The sequence below is a fragment of the Sciurus carolinensis genome, unplaced genomic scaffold (assembly GCF_902686445.1).
Source record: "Sciurus carolinensis unplaced genomic scaffold, mSciCar1.2, whole genome shotgun sequence".
Taxonomy (NCBI): domain Eukaryota; kingdom Metazoa; phylum Chordata; class Mammalia; order Rodentia; family Sciuridae; genus Sciurus; species Sciurus carolinensis.
Window position 1 is genome coordinate 822,975 of NW_025920137.1, and position 24,414 is coordinate 847,388.

Genomic DNA, 24,414 nt, shown 5'->3' on the forward strand with positions numbered 1-24,414 from the left:
CAGACATATGGCTGAAATATTCCTGTGTGTCCCTCTGTATCTTTCCACGATAATGAGGAAGCACTTTGATTGGGGCTCTCTGCTACTCCTAAGCCTCTCAAGCTCTGAGCTGCTGTGATCAATGGCCAGTGCTTTGGCCAGACCATTGCGCTAATAATACTTTTGTCTGCTCCCGTATCTAATAAACCTGTAAATTCCATATTTCCCACTTTTAATTTTAGGAGGGGCCTCTGTCCCATATCCATAGTAAGGTTTATTAAAGTGGTTCCTGTTGATCCAAAACCTCCTTGTCTTTTATTTGTATTTTTACTGGGCCACAAAGAATGTCGACTGGGCAATATAAGCATTTGTGCAATGCGATCCCCTGGAGAGATGACCGTAATTCCTCTTGGTGAAGAGACCAAGGCTTTTATTTGTCCAGTGAAATCAGGATCAATAACCCCTGGGTGTACTATAAGTCCTTTTAGTGTTGAGGAACCTCTACCTAGTAATAGTCCTACACTGTTCTGTGGGATTTTTTCATGCCAATCAGTATCAATCATCTGCACCCCCATATCTGGGGTTAGTATGAGTCTGGAGGTGGCACAGATGTCCAATCCGGCACTTCCTGAGGTGGCTCTGCGCTCCCCTTCTCTGTGGGAGGATACCACCGTCGGGGAACTTGTTGAATTACACCGTATATTTGTTGCGGGCCCCGGGGAGGGCCCTGTCTCCCATTTTTTTGAAGTTTAGGATTCAACCCTAGGAAATTATCCTCCCTATCTCTAATAGGCTGACAGGCACTATTCCAATGACTTCCTCTTCTGCATCTTGGACATAGCCCAGGTCCGGTTCCCAGGTTATTCTTTGTATAGATGTTCCCACCCCGGGCAAAGGGTGGCCTTTTGTTTGGACAAGTGGCTTTTAGATGTCCCTTCTGTCCGCACACAAAACATGATCCTAAAGACTCTTTATTAGTTCTTGAAGGGAACCTCCCCTGGGCTTGTGCAAATGCGGCAGACAACAAGGTGGTTTGTCTGTCTATGGCTGCTACAAAAGCACTACTCTGCGCCGAAGTATCATTTACATCTCTACACACTTTTAAGTAGGCGGACAAGTCTTTGTTTCTCCATGGTCTTATGGCCTCCCTACACCACCTGTTAGCTTGTTCGTAAGCCAACTGTTTTACTAGGGGCATGGCTTGCTCTGCATCTCCGAAGATGCGTGATGCTGTTTGAATTAGCCTATCGACAAAATCCGCATAGGGCTCACTATTCCCTTGAGTTACCTTTGACAACTGGCCCTGCAAATCTCCTGCTCCTTGTAATGTTTTCCAGGCCTTGGTTGCAGCCACGGCAATTTGCGCATAGACTGCTGGATGATAATTAAGCTGTGCCTGAAGGGTTTCATAAGGTCCTACGCCCATAAGCATGTCCCTATCGACTTGGGGATTCCCCGCTGCTGCATTTCGGCGGGCGGTATCCGTAGATATTTCTTGCCATGATGTTTTCCACATAAGGTACTGTCCCCCAGACAGAGCAGCCCTACCAAGATTAGTCCAGTCCTGGGGCACTAAGTTTAATGATGTCAAGGTATCTACTAAGGCTATAGTAAAAGCTGACTGAGGACCATATGTGTTAACTGCTTCTTTTAACTGTTTCACTATTTTAAAGTCTAAGGGTTGGTGGAATCTTTGATTTTGAGCATCCTCAAAAACAGGATACGCTACAGATCCAAGATGACTCCATTCTGAGCGTAATCCAAAACCGGACGCTTCATGAGGGGGTTCCCTATTTATGGGAGGTGCACTAGGCAACACGGGCACCAGAGGGGGCTTTTTATCTAGTCTTAATCTTTGTACTCTTTTTTCCAGTTCCTCTCCTGATAATTCCCCCTCTGATAGTTCCTCATCTGAATTAGTTCCTTTTTCTGAATTTTGAGAAAGATATGAACGTTCCTCTTTTATTTCTTCCAAAACCTGTCTTCCTTCAGCTAAAGGCTCGGTGAGTGAAGGTTTTTTGTTTTTATCTTGCAGACAGGATTTAATAAGAGACCAAATAGCCATAGTGCCTACTGGCAAAGGGTTTTGCCTATCCGCTATACGAAGGTCCTTCCCCAGCTGTTCCCACTGTAGGGTATTCAAAAGGCCCTCATCCAAAAACCAAGGGGAAATCCTTTCCACAGTATCAAGAAATACTTTAGCTGTTTTTTCCTTTAATGGCGTTCCATGGTTTTTTAATAGCTCCCTGAGGGGTTGCTGCATTCTGAATTTAGACGTTTCAGACCCCATTGTTACTAATTTGAATAGCTTTAATTATGGCAGTTACAAAATCAAACAGTGGCCTAGCTGCCAGGAGTAACGAGATTACTGAAAGGAAAACTATCAAGTGTGCATTAGAATTTTTATAGCGGCTTTTCACGTACTACCTACATCCTAATTGGACCGCTTCAAACGTGTTTCTACTTTCACTTTAATTGGACCGCGTTCCATGCGTCAGGACCGCTGATGGCGCATCCCGATACCTTTTAACCGGACCGCATTCCGCATGTCCCCAGGACCGCTGATGGCGTATCCTGATACCCTTTAACCCGCGTTCCACGTGTCAGGACCGCTGATGGCGCATCCCAATACCTTTCAACCGGACCGCATTCCGCGTGTCCCCAGGACCGCTGATGGCGTATCCTGATACCCTTTAACTTTTTTATAACCGGTTTAACTTGTATATATAAAAAAGATTTTTTAGGTATCTTACCTTGTTTTCTTTATAAGGCCTTCATCTTCCCGGGTTTCGGCACCAGTTCTCGCGTTCCCTCTGGCCGCAGAGAGAGACACGACAAATGTGTGAAGCTTTGGAAGTTTATTATGCACAGTCCCTCTCCTACACTTCTCTTACTCCCAGCTTCCGCGCACTCCCAGCTTCTCTTCTCTCAGCTTCTTCTTACTCCCAGCTTCCGCGCACTTCCAGCTTCTCTTCTCTCGGCTTCTTCTTACTCCCAGCTTCCGCGCACTCCCAGCTTCCAGCTCAGCTTCAGCCTTCGCCTATCGGGTCCCCTCTGGCCGCAGAGAGAGACACGACAAATGTCTGAAGCTTTGGAAGTTTATTGTGCACAGTTTCTTTCCTACGCTTCTCTTACCCCTAGCTTCTGCGCACTCTCAGCTTCCCTTTTCCCAGCTCCTTCCACTCCCGCGTACTCCCTCCTTCCAGCTCCGCTCCAACTGCTGCTGCTGCGGCCGCCGTCGCCGCCGCTTCTTCCGCTCCGTTCGTTCCATTTTCCTCGCTCTCCCACCCACCAGGCTTATATACACTTCAATCAATCAGGGGAGAGTACACGAGATAAACGCGGACAGCTGCAGGCGCAGGATGGGTACACGAGGGGGCATGCTCTAGTCACATCATTAACTAGCCAATTATTGGAATTCGCTGGTTGTTTACTGTATAGCTGGCCGCTTTTGGCTCAGCGTCAGGTGCCATCTTGACCACGTCTAAGGCCGGGGGCTCTAGAAACCCCGACAGATCCCCCTTCTTTAATATTAAACTAAGGCTCGGGACCGTGTCTGTCTTAGGCTGAGTGGTCAGCATATGTCCTTATCCGTCATCAGAGCCTGCAGAGCATGCTGCAGCTCCTGTCTTAGGTTGGTACACAGCCACCTCCTTCATTACCCGTCTTTGACTACCGATCCAGCATCAAGAGCCATACTAATGGGGGGCTGTCGGCCTTTAGGGCGGTCATGGCCTGATGAAAATAATTTGATCTCTATTGGCTAGCTTGCAGATGCATGCCAAAACGAATGAAGAGAAGAAGGCCAAGGCAGAGGAGTACCACCATAGCTCCTAAGCTTGCCCACTGTTTGACAAATCTATAAACAGAAGAGGAACCTTATAGCCATATTAAATACAGAAACAATATACATCCCAATGGAGTTACAACACGGGTAACACAAAACAGCTCTCAGGGAATAAACGCATCCCAGTCCCAAAAGTTCTTGCAAGGTATCCACTTGTTCTTATAATGAGTCCATTCTCTGATAGAGTCTCTATGGTCTGTAAGGCTGCAACTGCATTCTCGGCCGAATGATCGTTGTTGTGGTTGTGTCAATGCTGCTACTGCAAGGACTGTGGTGGCAGTGATCACAGCTGTTGCAATGTCAAAGCCTCTTCTGTTTCTTGATAATAGCACTGGCAATTCTATATCTGCAACAGAAACTAGGACTGGTAGGAAGATAGAAATGTGCAAATTGCACAGGTGACAAAAGAACCGTTCCAGTATTGTGAGAGATAGGACACAGTTAGTGAACAGTTAAGAGGTATTATTAGAAATGTTAGTTGGTAGAAACATAAAAAAGAGAAAATACACAAGCTGATGTGGGAGGAAAAGCAATATCACAGCTAGGGTCAGCAGAACGAATTGCTCTACTCTGGGTCTGATTTGTAGTATGATTCCAACGGCAAAGTGCAGAAATTCCTCCTGTTAAAGCAAAGAAAGGCTAGAAATATCCTTGTCACCAAAAACAGCACGACCTGAAAAATCATCAGTAGAATTGACAGACTTGTAGAGAAATGGGGAAAAACAAGAAAAGGAAGGATAAAAAATATGTTAGTCAGAAATGAAAAATATGGCCAGGCTAACAATGGCCCATAGGTTCCGGGTTTGCCTTTCCGTCTGAGTTTTCGTTATTGGAGGAAGGCTCAGACTCGCCATTGTGAGGAGGAGCAGCATCACTTGCATGCTGTAAAACTCTGATTAGCCTTTCTGGAATCCAGACTGGAGTCTGTTGATCCTGTGGGAAAATACAAACAGACCCTCGGACCCAACGAAGGACTGGATCCGGTCCTTTCCAACAACCTGTCAGGATATCTTTCCATTTTGCCCATACTTGAGGAGTATTATGGGGATTATAATGTCGATCAGCTGCAGAATGGCCGTCCCTATCCAGAGTTAAGAAATTTAGAATGAAAAGAACTAAATTAAGTTTATCTTTAGGAGACTTGTAGGAGGCTCCTATTCCCCCTTTTTGTTTATTTAAACAATTTTTTAAAGTAAGATGTGCTCTTTCCACAATGCCCTGTCCCTGAGGATTATAGGGGATGCCAGTGACTGATTGGATGTTAAATGTTTGTAAAAACAACCGGAAGCTTTTGGAAGTATAAGCAGGACCATTATCTGTTTTAATAACTTTAGGTATGCCCCAGCCAGCAAATGCTTGTAGGCAGTGTTGAATGACATCTTTTACCTTTTCTCCAGAATGAGCAGAAGCCATGATGACCCCTGAAGCAGTGTCTACTGACACATGTACATACTTAACAGTACCAAATTCAAAAATATGGGTTACATCCATCTGCCAAATATGGCCAGGCAGCAGTCCCCTGGGGTTAACTCCAAAGGATTGTACTGGAATTAAAGGAGCACAATGTTGACAATTTTTTACTATTTGTCGAGCCGTACATTTAGATATAGGAAATTTTCTGCTCAAAGTAGTGGAATTTACATGAAATTTTTCATGAAAGAGTTTTGCTTGTTCCTCTATGGAAAAAACAAAAATTGATTTGGTGGCCATATCTACCAAGTCATTAGCATTGGCCAAAGGTCCTGGTAAATTAGAATGAGCTCTAATATGTCCTACATAGAATAGATGTTTACGCTGTAGGATAAGGTTTTGTAGCGTAGTAAAATAAGAAGCTACCGTGGACATGGAAGAAATATGGGGTACCGTTTCAAGAACCTGTAAAGCGTTAACGATATATAAGCTATCAGATAGAAGATTGAATGACTGATTATCTGCTAATTTAAAGGCTAATATTACAGCTGCAAGTTCAGTAACCTGTGCGGAGTTGGGTGGAACTATTATGGTGTGAAGTTGTTTACCGATAAATACTGCACCTACTCCATTTTTGGAGCCATCAGTAAAAATGGTTACACAGTCTTTAAGAGGCTGGACACTAGTCACTTTTGGAAAAATTATGGGAGTATTTTTACAGAATTGAATCCAGGGATGTTGGGGATAATGGTTATCGAACTGAGCTGAAGTGGTACAATATAATACTGACCAATCATCATCATTATTAATTAGCCATTTAATTTGCTGAGTGGAATAAGGAGTTATAATAATAGATGGATGGATTCCAAAAACAGTAATGCAAGATTCTATTCCCTTGAATATTACCTGAGCAATAGCTTGGGGATATGATTGCAATGTTTTAGCTGGAGAGCTAGGGAGATTTATACTTTGCAGAGGTCCTCCTTGCCAAACTATGCCAAAAGGGGTATGCTTCTCTGAGATTATGATTAAACTTAATGGTTGAGTAGGATCACAACGATCAACGTAACACTGCTGAAGTCTATTCTCTACTAGTTGTAAGGATATCCGTGCTTCAGGAGTAAGTTTCCTAGGGGAATTCAAGTCAGGATTACCTTTTAATATATCGAATAAAGGTTTTAATTCCCCTGTGGATAATTTTAAATAGGATCTGATCCAGTTAATGTCACCTAAGAGTTTCTGAAAATCGTTCAAGGTATTCAATTGATCTGTCCTGATGGTCAACCTTATTGGTCTGACTGTAGTAGCAGTGAGCCTTGTACCCAGATATTCTTGGATCTCCTCTAATTGTAATTTTTCAGGGGCTATCGTTAGTCCTCTCTTTTCTAATGCTTGAGTTATAAATGGTAATGCTTCTAACAAAACTTCTTTTTCTGGATGGCAAATAAGTATGTCGTCCATATAGTGATAAATTATCAATCTCTTAAACTTTTGTCTAGTAGTTGTTAATGCTTTATCTACGTATATTTGACATATAGTAGGACTGTTAGCCATACCTTGAGGCAACACAGTCCATTCGAATCTCTGGTCAGGCTGAGTGTGATTAAGAGAGGGCAAAGTAAAGGCAAATCTCCAACAATCATTTTTGTGTAAGGGTATAGAGAAAAAGCAATCTTTTAAATCCAGAATAATAGTAGGCCAATTTTTTGGTAGTGCAGTGACAAGAGGGAGTCCACATTGGACGGGTCCCATAGGGTACATTTGTTCATTTATGGCTCTTAAATCATGTAATAACCTCCATTTTCCTGATTTTTTCTTTGTTAAGAATATTGGAGTATTCCAAGGAGAGGTAGAATGTTGTAAATGACCTGCTTGTACCTGCTCTTGTACTAACTTATGAGCTGCCTCTAGCTTTTCTTTTGTTAGGGGCCACTGTGGAATCCAGTGAGGCTTATCATCTTTCCATATTATAGGGATTGATGGTTTATCAGTGGCCCCTAGGAAAAACCCAATCCATGAGAATCATTTTTTGGTGGAAGTAAAGGCAGTGGTTGGGTAGATCCTTGACTATGTCTTCCTAATCCTTTTTTATCATCATAATCCATATTTTGTAACATACTTCTTACAGGAGTCCCTTGGTAAATCTGGTCAGTGGTGAGTTTCATATCCATTTGCTGCAGGACGTCTCGTCCCCATAGGCTAATAGGAACATTACAGACATATGGCTGAAATATTCCTGTGTGTCCCTCTGTATCTTTCCATGATAATGAGGAAGCACTTTGATTGGGGCTCTCTGCTACTCCTAAGCCTCTCAAGCTCTGAGCTGCTGTGATCAATGGCCAGTGCTTTGGCCAGACCATTACACTGATAATACTTTTGTCTGCTCCCGTATCTAATAAACCTGTAAATTCCATATTTCCCACTTTTAATTTTAGGAGAGGCCTCTGTTCCATATCCATAGTAAGGTTTATTAAAGTGGTTCCTGTTGATCCAAAACCTCCTTGTCTTTTATTTGTATTTTCACTGGGCCACAAGGAATGTCGACTGGGCAATATAAGCATTTGTGCAATGCGATCCCCTGGAGAGATGACCGTAATTCCTCTTGGTGAAGAGACCAAGGCTTTTATTTGTCCAGTGAAATCAGGATCAATGACCCCTGGGTGTACTATAAGTCCTTTTAGTGTTGAGGAACCTCTACCTAGTAATAGTCCTACACTATTTTGTGGGATTTTTTCATGCCAATCAGTATCAATCATCTGCACCCCCATATCTGGGGTTAGTATGAGTCTGGAGGTGGCACAGATGTCCAATCCGGCACTTCCTGAGGTGGCTCTGCGCTCCCCTTCTCTGTGGGAGGATACCACCAGTCGGGGAACTTGTTGAATTACACCGTATATTTGTTGCGGGCCCCGGGGAGGGCCCTGTCTCCCGTTTTTTTGAAGTTCAGGATTCGACCCTAGGAAATTATCCTCCCTATCTCTAATAGGCTGACAGGCACTATTCCGATGACTTCCTCTTCTGCATCTTGGACATAGCCCTGGGGCATAAGGTGTAACAGATTTTACTATAGTTATCTCTTATCTTTTGTTAGGGCATTATCTCCTTGTTGCTGATTTTGTGCATCTATTGAAATGTATTGGTCTTCTCCTATTAACATTTCTATCAGGAAACCTTGCCACTATGTTTCTGCAAGCAGTTTCAACAGCTATTTCTTGCCACTGAGCTTCCCCAATTAGCCATTGTTCTCCAGATAACACTGCTCTGCATACCTGTCTCCAATAGTCTTAACTGCCTCTTTAAAGTTTTTCTAATAGTTGATGGTATCTCCATTTGCTCCTCAAATACGGGCAGGTTCTACAGATTTTGAAGCTCTTTTTATTAGGCTTAGGTTTCTCCTACCTTTTCCCCTTGTTCTTAAGTTTTCAATACCACTTGGTTATTTATTTTTTGGGGGTTCTTTATGTTAAACTTAATTCCCTTTTTTCCCTTGTTCTCAGATTTTTTGAGCAATTATTTTCTAGGTCACCACTACTCAATCTTTCCTCACTTTATTCTCTTTAAGCGTTCTTTTCTGTTACTATTAGATCCTGTTCATGAAGATACCCCTTGTGGCACACTGAGCAGCTTTTCTTTACTTTAGCTGTTTTTTTTTTTTTTTTTTTTTTTTCCTCAATGGCGTCCCATTGTTTTTCAATGGTTCCCTGAGGGGTTGCCGCACCCAGACCCCATTGCTACTAATCTGAATAGCTTTAGTTATGGCAATTACAATAACAGTGGCCTAGCTGCCAGGAGCAAGGAGATTGCTGAAAGGAAAACTATCAAGTGCACATTAAAATTTTTATAGCGGCTTTTCACGTAGGACCGCTTCAAACGTGTTTCTACTTTCACTTTAATTAGACCGCGTTCCACGCGCCAGGACCGCTAATGGCGTGTCCCGATACCCCCCCGACCCGCGTTCTACGCGTCAGGACCCCAATACCTTTCAACCCGCGTTCTACGCGTCAGGATTCCTGATACCTTTCAACCGGACCGCACTCCGCGTGTCCCCAGGACCGCCAATGGCACATCCTGACACCCTTTAACTTTTTTATAACCGGTTCAACTTGTATACAAAAAAAAATCTTTCAAATATCTTACCTTGTTTTCTTTTATAAGGCCTTCATCCTCCCGGGTTTCGGCGCCAGTTATCGGGTCCCCTCTGGCCGCAGAGAGAGACACGACAAATGTCTGAAGCTTTGGAAGTTTATTGTGCACAGTTTCTTTCCTACGCTTCTCTTACCCCTAGCTTCTGCGCACTCTCAGCTTCCCTTTTCCCAGCTCCTTCCACTCCCGCGTACTCCCTCCTTCCAGCTCCGCTCCAACTGCTGCTGCTGCGGCCGCCGTCGCCGCCGCTTCTTCCGCTCCGTTCGTTCCATTTTCCTCGCTCTCCCACCCACCAGGCTTATATACACTTCAATCAATCAGGGGAGAGTACACGAGATAAACGCGGACAGCTGCAGGCGCAGGATGGGTACATGCTCTAGTCACATCGTTAACTAGCCAATTATTGGAATTCGCTGGTTGTTTACTGTATAGCTGGCCGCTTTTGGCTCAGCGTCAGGTGCCATCTTGACCACGTCTAAGGCCGGGGGCTCTAGAAACCCCGACATTCGCCCCCCTACTCTCCCACCCACCAGGCTTATATACACTTCAACCAATCAGGGGAGAGTACACGAGGTAAACGCGGACAGCTGCAAGCATAGGATAGGTACACGAGGGGGGCATGCTCTAATCACATCGTTAACTAGCCAATCATTGGAATTCGCTGGTTGTTTACTGTATAGCTGGCCACTTTTGGCTCAGCGTCAGGCGCCATCTTGACCATGCCCAAGGCTGGGGGTCCCGGAAACCCCGACACAGCTCTGTCCATTTAATTGCAAATGCCATAAATTAATTATCCTTGAAAGCAGAATAATATGGTATTGTGTATTTATACCACATTCTCTTCATCCATTGACCTGTTGAAGGGCACCTCAGTTGATTCCCTGGTTTAGCTCTTGTGGAACTGCTGTACACATTGATGTGGCTGTGGCACTGTACTATGCTGACTTTAAGTCTTTTGGGTCTAAATGGAGAAGTGGTGTAGCTGGGTCAAATGGTGGTTCCATTGCAAGTTTTCCGGGGAATCTCCATACTGTTTTCTGTAATGGCTGCACCTATTTGAAGTCCCTCCAGGAGTGCAGGATTGTACCTTTTCCACCACAATGTTCCCACCATGCCCCGTTTATTTTTAAATCAATGAAATTATTACTATATAAAAATAAGCAAGAAAACTGTATTGTGATTGTTTCTGATTGACCAGAGTCACATAAATTCTGGGGGTAGGGCCAGGCACTGACCCCTGACCTGTGAATGCCCAGATGCCTTGTGCAGCTGCACACTGCTGGTCAAGGAAGGCTCTGCCTGGCTTGGGCGACCTGATGGTGGCAGTCACTATGACCTGTGGGAACCCAGACCTTGTGGGGTGCTTGTTCTCCAGCCTGATCCTGTTCCACTAGGCGAAGCTGCCACCCAGGACTTGTGCTGAGAAGAGTGGCAGCCCCTGCCCAGGCACTCAGCCAGTGGGAGCTGGCAGAGCCCCCACACCTGGGCCCTGTTCACTCACATTGGCCAGGCAAAGGCATTTACTGCTCCTGGAAGGTGAGGAAGTCCCTGTCTATGGTGCATGGTCTTGGTTCTGCCCAAAAGGGTAAGGCCAGAGGGACTTGCCACCTTTGCCTGTTGCAAATGCCCAAGTCTTTTGGAAGATTTACTGCCCATTTGGAGAAAGCCCGTGCCTATCATAGAAGAACAACTTGATCTCCACTTTCCCCTAACCTTGAAAAGAAGAGGAAAGGAGAACAAGACTGCGAGGAGGAGGAGGAGAAGGTCTTCTACCAGACTCCCGATGGGTAAGTTATTTTACAGTTCCATGTACATAGTGGACATGCATCTAGTGTTTCTGGATGATGACATATGTACAAAGAATGTTAAGCGTACAGCATTGTGTAGATTTTAAAGAATGCATTTTGTAAGAAAAGGAATTTGACACATCACTATGGCATATATCTCAACATATTCAGGTATTTGTGTAATTTGAGGAACATTTATGGTTTTTGTTACATAAATCATTCACATCTTTCATCAATGGATTCCTGCATATTATTTATTCTAAGAGGTGTTTTCATTTTAATTTGTGAATTCGATTGCCTCTGAATAAGAATAAAATTAGGTTATCTATAGCCATCAGACATCTTTGACTATTACAAAGCACACATCGATTGTATGAGTTTTTGTGGGATGCTGAAAATTTCCTATGGGGACAATTATGTTTCGTATATCTGTTTTCAAACATATTTGTCTTTATTATTTGCATTGGCTAATCCTTAAAGTGAAGTGTTGAAGACAAGTAGAGTAGATATCTTAGCTTTGTTCCTAAGCTGATGGGGAAAATGTCTCTCTCTTCAGCAGAAAATATGCTGTTAGAGATGTTCTCTTGAGGGTGGGATCTGACTCTAAAAGTTCCAAGTTGTGTATGCCAAGAGTTTTAAATTATGATTTGGGCATAAGATTGTTGGCAGGTCAGTTTGTTATGCTGTGGAGATGATTTGTTGGTTTCTTTTGGTAAAGTTCTCAGGATTGTGAATGATTTTGACTGAATTTTCAAATGTTAAAGCAACTTTCTATTTTGGGCTAAATTCCCATTTGTTCTGATGCATTTTTGTATCCATTATTGATATTGTTATTCCTAATTTTGTTAAGAATTCTTTCCTTTCTCATTTGGGTGTTGATCTGTATATTTCTTACATTATCTTACAAACATTTGTATTAACATTATAATTCAGATATGAGATATGAGAAGTTTTCACACCTGTTTAATTTTCTGGAAATGTTTGCACAGAATTCTGATATCTTGTTCTTTAAATGTTTGTTAGACTTTGCCAATGAATCTATCGCAGCTTCCTAAAAAGTGCCATTGAAATGCCATTATATATTTCAGTGTGATTCCAGACTTTATGTTGCAGATAATAATCCTGGTCTGTTGTATTTCTTGCCATGTTATTTGGGTTGCTGTTTATAATAGACTTTTTATATTTGCTGGACAGAATAACTCCATTAACTCTGACCTTGATCATCAAATGCATCTTTGATATTTGTTTCAATGATACATAACTGTATTTTTTCCCCATATTTGTTTTTGGTGCATTGTTGTTGTACATAATGGTGGAATTTATTGCTACATATTTGGATATACACACAATATGACAATAAAATTTGGAACTGTCAGTTCCCAGTATTTCCTTTTTCCCTCCCCGTATCCCTTCCCTTGTCCCCTTTGTGTACTTTATTGATCTGCCTTTGATTTTCATGGTATCCCTGCATGACTTGCAGGTTTGGCTTATTTTCCTTAACATTATGGTCTCATGTTCCATTCATTTTCTTGTAAATGACATATTTTCATTTTTCTTTCTGTGTGAATGAATCTCCATTGTGTATATATTCCACATTTCCTTTAACCATTCATTTATTATGGACAACTAGGCTGGTTCTCCCTTTGCCTGTTGTAAGTGGAGGTGCTATAAACATTGGAATGAATATATCTCCATAGCGTAATGACTGTTCTTTAGTATCAATACCAGGGAGTGATATAGTGGGGTCATATGGTAGTTCCATTCTATTTTCCCGAGGAACCTCCATACTGATTTCCATAATGATCACATAAATGTGCAGTCCCACCGAGAGAGTAATTTTATCAACACAATCTGTACATTTGTTCTTGTTTGTATTCATGAAGACTTTTCATTCTGCCTGGTGTGAGATGAAATCTGAGTGTCGTTTTGATTTGCATTTCCCCAATGGGTGGTGAGGTTGAATATCTTTTCACGTATTTGTTGGCCATTTGTACTTCTCCTCTTGAGAAGTTTCTGTTGAATTCATTTGACCATTTATTAGTTGGGTTATTTGATTTTTGGGTGCAAATATTTTTCAGTTCTTTTTATATTCCAGATACTATTCCCGTGTCAGAAGAATAGCAAGCAAAGATTTTCTCCCATTCATTAGTTTCCTTCTTTGCAGTCTTTTTCATTTCCTCTGATATGTAGAAAGTTTTTGATTTGACGCCATCCCTTTTACTTAATCTTGGCATTATTTTCTGAGGTTTAGAATGGTCCTGTGGAGAAAGGTGTTTCCTGGGCCTATATGCTGGACCATTGACTCTACTTTGTTTTTTAGAAGTTGCAAAACTTTTTTATCTACTTTAAGTTGATTTTTGTGCCCAGTGAGAGACAAGGTTCTAGTTTCATTCTTCTTCATAATTATAACCAGTTTTCCAAGTACCATTTGTTTAGAAGGCTATCTTTACTCCAAGGTGTATTTTGACACCTTTGTCAAGGATCAGATGACTATAAATGTGTGGGTTCATCTCTGTGACTTCTATTCTGTACCACTCTTACTTTTATTTACATATATTCATTTTTTATTTGTTCTAATTAGTTATATATGAAAGTAGAATGCACTTTGAAACATCATATGTAAATGGAGTATAACTCTCATTCTTCTTTCTGTACGTGGTGTAGAATTACACTGGTTATGTACTCACATGTGCACAGAGGGTAGTAATGTCCAGTGCATTCTAGTATCCTTCCTATCTCCTTTCCACCTCACCTGCCTTCACTCCCCCCTGTCCAATGCAATGTACCTCTGTTTTTCCTAGCCCACTTTTATTATGAATTAATGTCAACATATCAAAGAAAACATTGGGCTTTTGGTTCTTTGGCTTTGACTTATTTCCCTTAACATTATATTCTCCAACTCTGTCTGTTCACCTGCAAATGCCATAATTTAATTATTCTTTAGGCTGAGTAATATTCCATTTGGGCTAAATACCACATTTTCTTTATTCTTTCATCTGTTGAAGTGCACCGAGGTTGGTACCATAGTTCAGCTCTTGTGAGCTGGGCTAGTGTAAACATTGATCTGGCCTTGTCATTTATGGTATGTTGATTTTAAGTCATTTGGGTACAAACTGAGGAGTCTCACAGCTGGGGTAAATGGTGGTTCCATTGCAAGTTTACTGAAGAATCTCCATACTGCCTTCCATAATGATTGCATCAATTTGCAGTCTTACCAGCAATGTTGAATGTACCTTTTCCTCACCAACAATAAATGTTGATTTTTAATTAATAATATTCTTAATAAATCAAAAAATCAATAAGTGTAAAATTTTTCACTATTGTTTTTGATTGGCAAATCAGAAGTGCATACATTTATGGAGTATAATGTGAAATTTTGATACATTTATACAACATCTCTTAATTAAGTGAAGCTAATTATTATTCCTACTTTTTTACTTATCATTTTTTATGGTGAGAAATTTGAAATTAGTAAATCATTTAGAAATAAATAGACATTATTTGCTTTTTTTTTTTTTGCGGTGTTGGGGATTGAACCCAGGGCCTTATGCTTGCAAGGCAGGCACTCTACCAACTGAGCTACATCCCCAGCAAATAGACATTATTATTGTCCATAGTTATCTGATATGCAGTAGATTCAAAAACTTAGTGCTCTTCTTTCTCTGAAGTATTATACCTTGATGAACTACTTATCATCTCACTTTCACTCCCACAGTTTTGTTATTTTCTCCCTACATGAGTTTGACTTTATTAGATTCCACATATAAGTGAGATCATTTGAGCTTACCTTTGTAGGCATGGTTTACTTTACTCAGCATAATGTTCTACAGAGTCTTCCATGGTGTTGCAAATGAGAGGTTTTCCTCTTTGGGAACATTAACTAGTATTTATTGTGTCCACATTGTCACAATGAATTCCTTTGTCAGTGGACACTTTAGTGTTATATCTTAGCTGATGCGAAAAAGGCCGCAGTGAACCATTGGAGTGTAGACATCTCTTTGACATACTGGTTTTCCTTCCTGGTGGGAGTATAAATAGCTTTTTAAATATTTAATTTTCTATGGATGATACATGAAATATAATTGAAAGTCACTATATTTAGGTTGCTTATAGCAAATTTAGAAACTTTAGGTATTTATGATGTTTTCTATAATCACATATGTCATCAGTCTGCCTGTACATATTGTTGGAGTTTCCTCTTCATCAGTACACCTTTTTTTCATTCTTGGCCTTAGACAGAATTCTAGTATTATGAATAAGAATTGATAATGGAACATTGCCCTTAAGTACAGAGGACTAGCTTCATATTTCATCATTATGTTTATACTAGGTATTTTTTACCTGAAGATATATTTTATTAGAAGATCGAAAGAAGTTACTTATTTCTATAATTTAGCATAATTTTTATATTGAATTTTATCAAATTATATTCTATATTTATTAAGATGATCATGAATTCATTCATTTTTTAAAAAAATGGGTGAATTGACTGTATTTTATATGATCAATCATTTCATTTCTAGGACAACTTTGTTGTGAAATTTCCCTGTGACTGACTTGAATTTGTTTTTTTGTTTGTTTGTTTGTTTGGATTTTTGTTTGTTTTCTTTTTTGGTACCAGTCATATCCCTAGTGCTTTTTTATATATTATAGAGAGGCAGAGTTTTGCTGAGTTGCTTAGGGCCTCACTAACTTGCTGAGGCTTGCTTTGAACTCAGGATCCTCCTGGCTCAGCCTCTGGAGTTGCTGGGATTATAGGTGTGGACCTCTGCACCCTGCTGTTTTGCTTCAATTTCTGAAAGAGATTAACTGGTAATTTTCTTTCTAGAAGTATTTTTGCCAGTACATGATTGTGTTAGACTGTATAAAACAGGTGAGACATTTTCCCTTTATGTATCATGTAGAATGATTTGTGTATCAAACTGATTATTTTTAAAGTTGTGGAGCAATTCACCAGTATAGTCAACTGACATGAGCTTTTGTTTTGTTTGTCCTTATACTTTCCCTTTTTCTGTGGGAATGGCTCTAATGACATTTGCCAATACTTCAGTATTTGGAGGATTCTTTCTTATTTTGTGTCACTATTTGAAATTTTGGTTTAAAAGGATCCTAACAGCATTGTTTAAATTTTGTGACTGGTGAGTCTATAATATTCCTCAAGTTCTCTTAGTCATTTGGTATCTATATTATTCATAGTGTTACTCTTTTCCTGATAGTGATTGTTTTAGGTCTTCTGCAGTGACCTCTAAAATGGTATGTTTTTCAATTTTATATATCATTTTTGAATCCTCATTTTTTTTTATCAGTTTCTGGATTCAGTTCTTATTGATGTGAAATTCTTACTGACCCAAATTCAATACATCATTGCAAGTCATTTTCTAATTTCTTTTTTATTTATTACCAACCTGGTTGTACATTGTTTAGTAATATGAGCAGTGAATATGAGCATACTTTGAGTGCATAGGCTGATGAATCTGATCAGTAAGTACTCCAGTAAACCCCCTACTAATTATTAGTAGTAGTGTCCTACTAATAGCATGAGAGAGCAGTTAATGCAAAGCTGTTGCAGGATATCCAGATGTATGACTTCGAGAACTGATTGAGGGCAAATTGGCACTGGCAGATATATTGCAAAGCACAAGGAGGAAGTCCCAGCTATCCAACTTTCTTCTATGCACCATGAGATTTTAATAAATTTCAATGAAAGCATCCAGCAGCTTTCTGTATATTGACATTGTTCTGAGATATCATGTAGTTTCATAAGCAAGTCAATCACATTTTTTTATCTTCATTTTCATCCTCTCAGTCCTATTAAGTCATTCCTCTTAATTATTCACTTTATTTTAAAAATTTAACACAAAATAACCTTAGCAACATGCCCAGTTTATTAGATCCTTTTGTGCTTATAGAACATGATTTGTAAAATATACCACTGAGTCTGCACTCTTCAATTCAAAGTGGATATTATTGCTAGGAGTAGGGGCGCACACCTGTAATCTCAGTGGCTTGGGAGGTTGAGGCAGGAAGATCTCAAGTTCAAAGCCAGCCTCAGCAACTTAGCAAGGCACTAAGCAACTCAGGGAGACATTGTCTCTAAAATCAGACACTTGGACCTCTTAGAAAGTCACTACTATTGAACATTATATATTCCGATTATATATATACTACATACATGCTATTATGTATACAAATATATATACTATATATAATATAATATATATATACACTACATTTTGCAAAAATCCCTTTATTTATTTATTTATTTATAGGTGATGCTGAGATCTTACCCAGTGCATCACAAGTACTAGGCAAGCACTCTGACACTAAGCCAAAACCCCAGCCCCAGCATTCATTAGTTTATGGACAGCTAGGCTGATTCCCTGTTTGCCTAATGTGAACCCAGTTGCAGTGAACATGAGTATGCATGTAACCCATGGTATAATGACTGTTCTTTCAGATCAATACCAATGTGTGATATAGTGGGGTCCTATAGTGCTTTCCCTAAGGGTTCCACCAGTCTGCAGTTCCACCAGCCATGCAGGAGTGTACCTTTGACCCCACATTCTCACCCCAATCCAGAGTTCACTTCTAAGTCAATAAATCATTGCTATATAAATATGTCAATAAAATGGTATTGTTTTGGGTTTTCCAATCAGAATTGCATCCTTGCATTCTTGGGGTGGGGCCAGGTCCCAAGCCCTGCCCTGCACACTCCCAGAGGTCCTGTGCTGCTGGCTGCCCAGTGGCGGGTCAAGGAAGGCTCTCCCAAGCTGAGGACATGGCGACGATGGCAGCGGCAGCAAGGTTGGCGGTCCAGACTTGTGGGAGCCCAGAGCCCAAGGGCTGCTTGTTCTCCAGGCCTAATCCTGTCCGGCGATGTGAAGCCACCTTCAAGGACTTGGCGAGGTGGAGAGAGAGGCAGCAGCTGCCGGGATGCTCAGCCAGATGGAGCCTGAGGAGCCCAAGGAGCTGGGCCCTGCTCGACCCGCCTGGGTTCACAACCACAGGCAAAGGCCAGATGGACTGTTCCTGGAAGGTGAGGACAACCAGGTCCAGGGCGCTTATTCTTGGTGCGGCCAAAAAGAGAAAGTCCTGAGGGATGTGGCACGTTTGCCTGTGGAAAGAGCTCACTACCGCTTGGAAGATGTTCTGCCCCTGTGGAGAAGACCTGGGTCTATCACAGAGAAATGACCTGCTCTTCGTGTTCCCCCAGCCTTGAAAAGAGGAGGACCAGGACACACAACAGTCAGGAGGAGGAGAAGCTCATTGCAAGACTGCTGATGGGTAAGTGATTGGAATGGTACTCTGGGCCTGTGAACAAACTGACCCCCTTATTTGACATGGGTCGTGTTCTTGGATGATGACAAGTGTACAGAGTATGTCAACCGTCGAGTGTTGTGTGGATTTAAAAAAAACATTTTGTAGATTAAGCAAAGGAATTGGACCCATCACTGTTGCATAGCCCATTATATTAAGCTATTTGTTTTATTTGAGGAGGGTTTTATGGTTTTTATTTCATAAGTCATTCACAACTTTCATCAGTGCATTCCCGTACATTATTCTGAAAGATGTTTTAATGTAAAGTTCTAAATTTGATGGCCCCTGAATAAGAATGATATTCAGTTAGGTATGTTGAACAGATATCTTTGAGTGTTATGAACCACACCTCAATTTTATAAGTTTTTGAAGGATGCTAAAAGTTTTCTACAGGGACAATTAGGTTTCAAACATATTTGCCTGTATTATTTGTGTTGGTAATCCCTGCAATGAGATGTTGCATAGAAGTAGAGTAGATAGCTTAGCTTTGTTTCTTAGCTGAAGGGAAAAAGTCTCTTCCTTCACCAGACAAGACATTGTTAGTGTTCGGTTCTCTTGAGATGTGGTCTGATTCAACAGTTTTCAAGTCATGGATGCCAAGAGTTTTTCCACCCAGGAGTGTTTTCAAGTCATGATGTTGCCCTTGTGAACATTCATTGTGGGTTTCCTTTTTTAAATGTTTTAAGATTGTGAATGACTTTAACTGATGTTCAAATGTTCCATGGACTTTGCATTCCAGGCTAAATTCCCAGTGTTTCTGTGCATTCTTTGTATCGACTATTGACATAGATCTTCTGACATTTTATTGGGTATTTTTGCATTCATTTTCATTTGTGTGTTGTTCTGTATATTTCTTAAATTCTTTTACAAACTTTTTGATCCATATGGTAATTGTGATTTCAGATATGGGAAGTTTTCACACCTCTTTCCTTTTGTGGAAATGATTGCCTAGAATTGCGATAACTTTTTCTGTAAGAAGTTGTCATAGTTGTTAGATTTGAGGAATGAAAGTATCTCAGCTTGCTAAAGAATGCCATTGAAATGCCATCTTATGTCACCATGTGATTCCAGACTTTGTGTTCCAGATCATACTCCTGGGTCAGTTTCATCCTTTGCCATGTTATTTGGGTGGCTGTTTCGTAGATTTTTGATATTTATTTGTCAGAAAAACTCCATTAACTCTGACCTTGTTGATTCAGTGGACCTTCAGTATTTGTTTCACTAAGATATATATATATATATATATATATATATATATATATATATATATGCATATCTTAAAATCTTTTTCCACATTGGTTATTTGTATAGTGTAGTTGTCCATAAGGCTGAGATCATTTGTAACACATCTCTAGGTGACCCAAAATGCCAATGATTTTGGCATTATCATTAGCCAGGATTTCCTTTTCCCCTCCCCTCCTCCCATCCCTGGTCCTTTTCTCTACTCTGTTGGTCTCCCATTGAAGTTCTCAATATCCCTGCATGAACCCCCCCCCACCAGTCCCTCCACCCCTGCCTCTCTTTTCCTTTTTCCTCTCTGCTTCCACATTTGAGAGAAAATGCAACACCCTTGACCATCTGAGTTTGGCAGGTTTCCCTTCACATATTCTCCTCAAGTTCCCTCAGTTTTCTCCCAAGTGACATACTTTCATTTTTCTTTATGACTGAATGAGACTCCATTGTGTGTCTACACCCTATTTATTTTAACCGTTCATTAGTTTATGGACATGTAGGCTTGTTTCCTGTTTGCCTATTGTGATCAGCTTCAGTGAACTTGGCTACGAGTGTAACCCCATAGTACAATGACTGTTCTTTCAGATCAATACCAGTGAGTGATATAGTGGGGCACTATGGTGGTTCCATGCCTGGTCTCTTAAGGAAACTCCATACTGCTTTCCATAGTGGTCATGCTAATGTGCAATCCCACCAAGAGTGTAAAAGTGCTCCTTTGATCCACAGGACCTGTAGCATTTGTTTTTGTTGGTTCTCTTGATGACTTGTATTCTAACTGGTATGAGATGAAATCTGAGTGTATTATTGATTTGCATTTCCCCTGTGTCCAAGGAGGTGAGCTTCTCTTCTCATGTTTGTTGGCCATTTGCACTTCTCCCCTTGAGAAGCTTCTGTTTAACTCATTTGGCCATTGATTCATTCCATTATTTGTTTGGGAGGTGTCAAGTTTTTTCAGTTCTCTTTGTATTGTTGATATTAATGTTTGTTCAGAAGAGTAGCTAGCAAAGATTTTCTCCCCTTCTCCAGCTTCTTGGTCCACATTCTTAATCATTCCCTGTGTAGAGCCCTGGGCTGGGGTGTGGCTTAGTGGTAGGGCATGGCCAGCCTGTGGAGGACTGGGTTCCATCCCAGTACTGGGGACACTGTTGCCCTGGGCTGGGTGTGGCTCAGTGGTAGGGCATGGTCAGTTGTGTGCAGGCCTCGGTTCCATCCCAGGACTAGGGACACTGTTGCCCTGGGCTGGGGTGTGGCCTTGTGCTTGTGCATGGCCAGGCATGTGGGGCCCTGGATTCTATATCTTGAGTGGAACACCATTGCCCTGGGCTGGGTATGGCTCAGTGGTCAGGCATGGCCAGGCAAGTGCAAGCCTAGATTTCATCCCAGGACTGGGGACTCTGTTTCCCTGGTCTGGGTGTGGCTCAGTGGTAGGGCATGGCCAGGCATGTGCAGTCCTGGCTTCCAGTGGCAATCAGTCAAATACAGACCCTGGGTTGGGGGCACTGTTGGCACACTGAACACACCAGGGAGGACGGGCTGGCGCGACTGCTGTGGAGCAGACGTGAGGACAGCACCTGTGCCCACAAGGAGGTGGCACAGAGGTTGCACAAGGACTGCTTGGACCTCCGAGGTCCTTTGAAACACAGCATGGCTTCAGGGGCCTTAGTGGGCACCACAGTTGCTTCAGGAGGTGGGGATGTGGTCATCCGATACTCTGGGAAAGCTAGACCCTGGGTAATGGATGAGCTGGAGACCCTCACTCTAGGTGATGTAAGCCAACCCCAAATCAAAGGTGAAGGCTCTCTCTGATTCGGGAATGTGGGGCGGGGAGGGGAAGATTCACTGGATTAGACAAAGGGGGATGAGGGGAGGGAAATGGGGATGGGAAAGACAGCTAGGGAATGGGACTCGCTTTCCTAGTTTATATACAAACACAGGCCAGTGAAACTCCCCGTCATGGACCTCCCCAAAGTTGGAAGGAATGCCCATGTATGCCTTTTGTGCCAAACTGTGTCCTACTGTCTTGTACGCCTAAAAGAAGCAAATAAAAACCAGTTGATTAAAAAGAGAAAAGGAGAAAAGCGCCAGTCAGGCATTGACACAGGGTTTCCCTGCCCCCAGCCTGTCCAGATGTCCCCACTGCACAGTGCTGTCACCACCTCCCTTCAGTGTCACCTAACTGGGCAACCACTTCCACCAGCCAAGGGATTCAACCAGTGCCAAGGGCATGGGGGCCCTGCGGGCGAAGTGACCGGGCTCCATGGCAGGGCCACTGCAGCCTGGGAGGAGACCCCCTCCTGGCCTGCTGCACTCCTGACCCAGAGGACCCCCTCCTGCCTCGCTGCACTCCCGAGACTGCAGCAGGCGAGGCACCGTGCAAACCAGTCAGGGGATCCTTCACAGGAGAGACTGGCTGGACAGGTTCTCAAGGGCAGCAGCCTTAACTACACCGCCCCATGCAGTCAGCCCGAAAATGAGGACATTCCGACCTTAGGAGTCCAAAGGTCCTCTGTGAAGACACCATTCTCCCTCTATTCCAAACATGTGCCCAAGTGCAAGGGAGCTCACTCACACACACACATGCAGAGACACACACGTTCAAACATGCACACACAGGCACAAACACAGACATATGCACACACAGAGATGCCTACATGCTCATGCAGAGACACACATTCACACACGCACACACAGATACATACAGATACACACATGCAGAGACACATACACACTCATGTATGCACACACAGACACACGTACACATGCGGACACACATGCATGTAGAAACACACAGGTCTCTATGCATTTTATTGGAGCAAGAAGCAGAGGCAAGTCTATTCCAAGAATACTTCCTTTTGTGTTTTCTTGAAGAAAAGTCCATATAGAAAATCCAGGGCAAGTGTAATTTTTTCAAGAGATTTCTGCCCAGCAGTGGAATTATGAAAAGCCAGAATTTAAAAAGTGTAAGTTTTCTGATCTAGAAGTCTCTTTTCATAGCCTTGTTTTCTTCACTATTAAGCGTGCGTAGGAGGAGAGCAGTCTCCGGAAACCTGGCCATGGAGTGGAGGCTAGAGACGGTGAGCTCCGCAGCCAATGCAGTGTCCTCTTGTGGGGGCCTCTCAACGTTCACTCTGCACCCCGACCTGCAGGCACTACCATCGCCACCCTGTTTTGCAGATGTAACTCAGAGGCTTCAGGGAGTGAGAGTTCACAAGGAGTGAACCCAGGACCCCCAGGGCTTCATGCTGGTGGAGTTAGGCCAATAGGTGGTCAAGAAACACTAAGTCGAGGTCAAGTGTCTGGTTCAGAATGAGGACACCAGGCCTGGGAGAGCTGAGTTGGTGGCTCAGGGCCAGGCTCCACAGACAGAGGGATGCAGGAGGCCTGTTGCCCTGGTGTGTCCAGCAAGGGTGCCGGAGCTTTCTCGTGGCCCAGTCCCAGGGCTTCCTGCATCTGGCAGGCGCTCCAGGACAGCTTGGTCAAGCAGGCAGGGGCAGGCCTCGGTCCAGCCTCTGGGAGAGGAAGTGGGTGCCAGCAACACCAACATGGCAGCGTCTCTGCCAGGGATCCTGGAGGGCAAGTGATGGAGACACAACTCTAGGCATTGGGTGAAATGGGATTTGTAGGGTTTTGCACCCAAGGAAGGAACGGCAGGTCGGGTGGGCCTGTGGATGCCAGGAACAGTCCTTGCTCTTGCCAGGCCCTCTTAGAGTGGCTCCCTCGGTGTCCTGAGTGGTCCCCTGCCCCTCACTTGTGCTGCTTGGTGTTCTGCCACACTGAAGGCACCTCCAAGTGTGTGTACTTGGAGACTCACAGGGAGGCAGGAGAACTCCTCCAATGCTCCGAGGAGAGGTCTTGGGAAAGGGAGCTGGCCAGGGTGGAGGACAGGGGGTGCTTGCAGTGATGGGTACTGGGAGCAGCTTCCTGGGGTACAGTGTGGCCATTGGCCTGGAGGGATCAGGAAGGCCTGTTCCCTGAAGAAAGGGCAAGGGGGGACATGTGGCAGGGCTTGGATGCTGCCCGCCCACACTCTCATCTGAAGCAGTGGGTTCAGAAGCTCAGGCTGCTTCCCTGCCAAGCCTGGTCCTCCTTACCCCGGAATATGCCAGGAGATTCAGCTCTTGCTGACCCTGAGTTCTGTGCCCATCCTCCATCTGGGTCAGAATTAAACAGCCCATGGCAAAAAGGCCTAGACCCTTGTAGGGCAGCTCCTCCAGACAGAATTTAAGTCCAACCTGTTTCTCTTAGTGAAACAGGGCTATGGGAAATGCACCATTTTAGTAAGAATAGCCTTTTAATTAATCTGATTTCAAATAATATTTTTGGATTTTCAAAGATTAAAGTACAATACTTATTAAGTATGTGGCACCTTGGGTATAGTACTTACTAAATTATTCCATTTGTTGCCAAGAAAAGGGAATTTTTGCCCAAGGGGTATCAATAATACCCGCATTGTTAATTTTATTGGGGTCTCAAGAATCTAAAAGCTCAAAATAGTATTGTAAAGGCCCTCGCCCTTGCCATCTGGAAGGGCACCCCTTACCCTCTTTTCCATAAATCCAATGCAGAAAGACACAAAGCACCCAGAGCTGAAACCTACCAAGGTTGGCTTTGTGCTTTTGAACGGCCACAGGCACGCTGGCACTCACTGGCCAGAACCCGAGCTGCAGGGTCGAGGAACGGCAGCCCTGGGGAACCCCA